Raw genomic sequence first — 6,122 nt, 5'->3', positions numbered from 1 at the left:
GTGTCGATTTGCGATAACCGATACAAAATACTCTTTTCTACAAGCCCTTAATTTCTATTACTATAATAAAATTTATTAAATTTTAAAAGCTAAAGTGAAGGAGAAAGTGGACAGTATATCCGTACCGTATTGTAGTACTGTAGGCTCGAAATAAAAGAAGCGACGCCAGATTGCGGCCAGAAACGAGTTGAGCTTTGCACGCGGTCGAAGAGGACGGCTTGCAACTTGGGGGTTTCCCAAGCTCGGATAATTGTCACTTGTTCCAAAACTTTCCAAAGGGCTGACCCGCGGCATTCTATCGCGCCGGACGCCGGGTTTGGGGAAAACCTTTCGGGTGGGAGAGAGAGGTGCACTTCGAATTTTGAACGTCACCAATGCAGAGATTGCCCGCGCGGCGCGTATGGAATATTTCTTTAATGTTTGGCGCGAAACGAACCGCTGGCTGCTGTATTTTGCTTAAAAAGTTAAAATAAATTAAATAAGGTAAAATTAAATTAATTAATATTTCATTACAATATACAATTTCTGTAAAAAAACATTTAATACATTAAAATTTAAAGGGTGAACATGTATTATCAAAATAAGAGAGTCGAACGTCGCGATAAGGCGAATCATGCGCCCCCTTTGGGCCCACGGTATAAGACCGCATAAAAAAAATATACATATATTTCTTTTTATTATGATGCTAAGAAAAATTATTTACAGCGAATGATTAAAAAATAGTGTTTAGGCGGAAAATTTAATATTCATATTTTTTCCTTAATTTGATGTTTGCAACTCATTTTTGTTGAAAAAAGTGAATTTTCAAAATTAATTTAATGGCGTGTACATAATTATTATGTAAATTAAGAAAAATACTAACTGTAGAAAAATTCAATAGGTAAAAAATATTTTAAGATATTTAAGAAATAGGGAAACATTATTAATTCAAATAGAAAATCTAATTAATTTTTTGGGTTGAATTTAAAAATAACCACTAATTGGCTAATCAAATTCAAACTATTTATTGTAAGGTTTAGCTTTTATACGTGTTAAATGCCAACAACCCAAAGTTTTTGACCACATAAAATACAACCTTACCAAAAACAACTATTTAAAAATAAACAACTATATATGGGTTAGATTCAACTTAATTTTTGGTTCAACCAAAACAACCCAAATCCTTTAACCACCCATTTTTAAGAGTGTAGGTACATATGAAACCAAATGGCTTCTAATCATGCATTAAATTCACGGGAAAATACAATCACTACATTACATTCAAATTCTGAGCGATAATTGTTACCACGTTACCTGCCAGGAACCTCCTTATGGGACTACGGATTAAAATTTGGTTCCACCTCCTGCGAAGTGAAAGAGCTTACCACTCTCCCACCTCGAAATATTCCTTGAAAGTTCCACTCCGTTTATCGAAAGCTCGACCGGTTGCCAAAAGTGTTACTTTACATGTACAACGATAATAAAAGAAATCTATAAAGTGTTAATTTAGATAATCAAAGCCAAGGATGGCGCCTTATAAATCTGCTTCTTATGACTTAAATATCAACAAGGACACATTTACACAAGTTGTCAAAAATATCGAATTTCACAAAGATAAAAACTTTCAGAATATTTTTATTACTAATCTAATTTTTGCATGTCTTGTGAAGAATAAAGCCTGGTTTTCACTTGGCGGTTTTTGGGCGAAAAAGCCCGGCGTCGACGGATAATGAACGAAAATTTCCGTCGACGCCGGGCGGAAATTCCGTCGGTTTTCGGTTTTGTGTGGCGATTTTCATTTCTATTTTTTTCGCTCAGTTGGGCGATTTCGCTCTTTTTCAACCAATCAAAAACCATTTTCGAAAGGTAACTGTGACGTCAGGGGGATGGTTAATTTCCTGCTTCTTGCATCCGGAACTCGGCCACGTGCTTTTCTGTGAATTTTGGAACGTGTTTTTTTATACCCTTGTTGCCTTCTTTTCCAGTATGTTTCTTTCACACAAACCGATCTTTCATAACTCATATTTCTTTGAACACGATAGATCATGTAAAATAACATTAAATTTAAAATGCTTACATGAGCTTTAATCAATAGTTCACTATTATGATCAGATAAATCATCCATTTTTAGGCCTAGGCTTAAATCTCCACTATCAGACGAAAACCGACGAACTCGCTGCCTGAAAGAAATCGCTTTATTTCTGCCCTAAAAAAACGCCAAGTGAAAATGCTAAAACGCCGACAGTGGCGAAACGTCGAAAACCATATCGCCGACGTCAAACTTTCTGTCGGTGATTTTCCGCCAAGTGAAAACCAGGCTTTAGAACGGTTTTCAAACTATCTTTCGTTCAATTGAAAGCTTTACTTTTAGCTTTCCAATCGGCTGCTAAATCTATTAATATGTTTCCACAACATGTCTTTGAAGAGTGTTGCCACAGTACACTATGGGTTAGGAATTAAAATAATTTTTTATCCTTATAAAATAACAAAACTTATTATAGTAATGTTTATCAAGACATTTTATTTATAGCAATTTTTAAACTATTTTTTATTTTAATTTAGATTTTTTTTATAAATGTTCTGCTTTACGAATAAATAACCTGATTTTACAAAATATGCTATCGACCGAGGAGGCCGTTTGGAAATATTTTTCACAACGCGGTACAGGTTGGGCGCGGATTTACGATCGTAAAAATATTGTAGTAAAAACTGCGAACTGATCGTACTAATGTCGTATTGGCGACTAGTGGCAGAATGCGCTATGTTGTACTAGGTTAAAAACTATTCGGTCTTGTTTTAATCAGTTTTTAAAATGACAAACGTTCTGCAACACATCTGTTATTCGAGTTTTTGGGTAAGATTGCGTATTTAAACTTTTTATTATCTAGTCTTAGAAACAATAATTAGAATAGAAACAATTTAGAGTAATTTGAAATCTTTTTATAAATTTATTCAGACAACTTTATTTTAAGGAAGTCTCTCGCTTAAATAAGGATTTTGTTCAAAAATTTATGTTGATATAAACATATTAGCTTAATTAGATAAAGACATTTTTCTCCGATATTTTAATTTCAACTTTAAGAAAATATTAAATAATTTCACGGCATGACTTAAGCATTCTTAAACACTGGTATCTGTGTCATTTAAACATCCCTCAAACTTGACTAACATGTTGTTTCTGAAGAATTATTTCCATTCAAATGTAAATAAAATTTGATTAGAGAAAATGTTCTATTTGGCCGAGCGCTTCTTAATATTATGTTAGAAATTGGTTCTCGTATATTACATAAACGGGCTCTTTCTCTTAACCATACGATAATGCAAACAAAAGATGCTTATAAAAATACATCCCTAAACTGCTTACTTTGTGAAAAGTGAAACTTTGCTTTCTCTTATTTTTCCAAATACGTTTTGTAAGAAAGATTTGTGCTAAGTCAAATATATCATAAAGTTGTATGTTACTTTGATAGTGGGATAATTTGGTTTATAACTTGGCAAATGTCACTACGCAGTTTTGTCTCTACAATTTACCCGTACTTCGAAGTAGTAACGCCGTCATGACATGTGCACATCCAAGGTTAGGCGGCGTTTTCGCTCCCATTGAAACGGGCTCCGTAGATCAGCGGTTCCCAAAAGGTGTTCCGCGGAACCCTGGGGTTCCGTAAAAGGGTCACAGGGGCTCCGAGAATTCGAAGCGCGGCCATCTTTGTTTGTGTCAAGAGTTTAAAATGAGTAAAAAATGAGTTGGGGTTCCGCCAGAATTAGGTGGATAATTAAGGGTTCCATAGCAAAATAAAATTGTGAACCGCTGCCGTAGATATCTCAAAGGAAACCTATCCACTCAGAGATATATTTAAATAGAAATAAAAATTAAATGTCCCCATTGGATGAATTTTTTGCTGTTTTCGTAATAACATATATTTATTTAAATTTTCAAAACAAGATTGGCACCAAAAGGCATGATTTTAATTCTAATTATCTTGTGTTATTATTTCTTAAAAAAATTCTTTATTAACCTTGATTATTTTTCTGCCTGAAATCAAAAATTATAATAATACTAATAATCAGCTAGTCTAATACCCAAGGCACCACCATAGGCCTAAGCCATCAAGTGACTTTTAAAGCCCTTAATTCAAGCGGCCGGGTAACAATGCCAATAGCTTACTTCACTAACTATTACCGCTAACCTCAACAAGTTTTTATGGAAAGGGAAACCAAAGAGCTCGGGGGAAACCCCTTTAAATCAGTGGGGAGATAACTTGCAAACTCAACGAAGAAGGAGTTGTTTCGAGTTGCTGGGAGGCGAAAGTGCTAACAACATAATACTTGAAAACTCACGATAAATTTTAAATTCCAGGATTCCAATTTAACATGGTACACCAACAATCCAGATTTCACGCCGTGTTTTCAAAGCACCGTGTTGGCTGGGGCTCCTTGTTTTTTTTCTGTGGCCGTTTCTCTTTTTCGAAGTTCTGTCATTCACGAAGTCATTTAGAAGGGACATCCCTTGGTCCTACCTTAATCTATCCAAAATGGTAAGCGAAAACGTATATATCATTTTCAAATATAGGTATTTTTAGTAGTCGCAGTACCTTCCACTTTTATCTTTGGATTAAGCCAAGTGGATGATCCTTGTACGCAATAAGATAACGTGAAGCATTCAGACTACGCCCGAGAAGCGTTTTCGCCGATTGCTCAGTGATCAGCTCTCGTAACCATGTATTATAATATAATGGTAACTAATGTATTAATGGAATAAACTATATAAATCTAAAGTTATTTTTAACAAAATGTTAAAAATTCGCTGTATCTCAGATTGAATTCCCAAAATTCATTGAGAATTACGCTTTTGTACGCTAACGCAAATAGATTCGGAAAGGAATGTTTCGCCTTCAAAGTGTCTTTTCTGGCCAAACGGACTTTTTTGGCCTGAAACTATTGTAATCCGTGACAGAAGAGTAGAATTGGTTCATTAAAACTTCAATTATTTTTTATCTATTTTTGGTTCCGTGTATAAAAAAGTTGATGAAACGTTTTGGTACTCTCACCTTTTGTAATTCTAATTTTTTTCTGTTTAAGGGAATAACAACTGTCCTTATAGCTTTCGTGTTTTAAAAATAGTCTTCAAGACACGCCTTGAAAAGATATCAGCGGAAGTTTTGGCGGAATTAATTAAATGCTCCACATATGTAAGTACAAATTAAAATTTTATATCGTTGTTATACTTCCATCTAAAATCTTAAATTCTGCGTCTAGTTTGTTCGAAAAACAATTAAACAAAATAATGAAATTCATTAAAGTTTGCCATGCTTAAACTAACAAGAACTCTCAAGAAATTTCAAATTTCACAAAGAGATAGGGTATTATGTATATTTATTTAACCAAGCATTTGAAAAATTGTTTGTGAAAGCAAAGTAAAAAATTTTAATGCATAATTTGAAAAGAATGTTTTAAAATTTCCACCTTGAAAATTTTTCGTTGTATTGGAGATAATTTGTGTAAAATTTTATAAATTGGTGATATTTTAGTTAAACTCGAATACCTAATGTCATCTCAATAAAGAGACAAGTGAACCCTGGCTTTGATAATTTAAGGAAAACACCAGTCTCTGCACAGTTTAGTTAAAGGGACTTTCATGAAAGGTGTGAGGGGTCAACTATTATTTTTATTTTCAATAGTTATCTGATTGGTTAAAAGGCTTTGTTTATCCCTGTTTATTCCATTATCCACTAAGCGTTATGAGAAATAAGATGAAGTAAAAATTGGATCAATCGATGTAATCGTTTTGGTGTGATAGAGAGATGTGCAAAAGTAATCAAGGTCAGGTCATTCCTTAGCGGTCCCAATCGGGTTAACCCGGGACTTCATCGTTGACAAATTTTATATCACCCTTTCTGGCACTTCTTCGTATTTGACCATCTAGAGCTATTCCAAAGCAAGTGACAGATAAGTTTGTTCTGGAAAAGTACGAAACAATATGGAAAGCCAAACTGTTACTTAAGCTCCTGAAAATATCAGAGCTCAATTTTTAATGTGCAATATTAATAAATGTAGTGTGGTCAAAATTGTAATAGCTATATTATGAACCAAACCTATTTTGAGTTTCCCTACACTCTGAGATTCTCAATTATTTAGATCGGAAT

The sequence above is a fragment of the Leiobunum rupestre genome, chromosome 3 (assembly GCF_980474605.1).
Source record: "Leiobunum rupestre chromosome 3, qqLeiRupe1.1.hap1, whole genome shotgun sequence".
Classification (NCBI taxonomy): Eukaryota; Metazoa; Arthropoda; class Arachnida; order Opiliones; family Sclerosomatidae; genus Leiobunum; species Leiobunum rupestre.
This window is presented reverse-complemented; position numbering follows the sequence as displayed.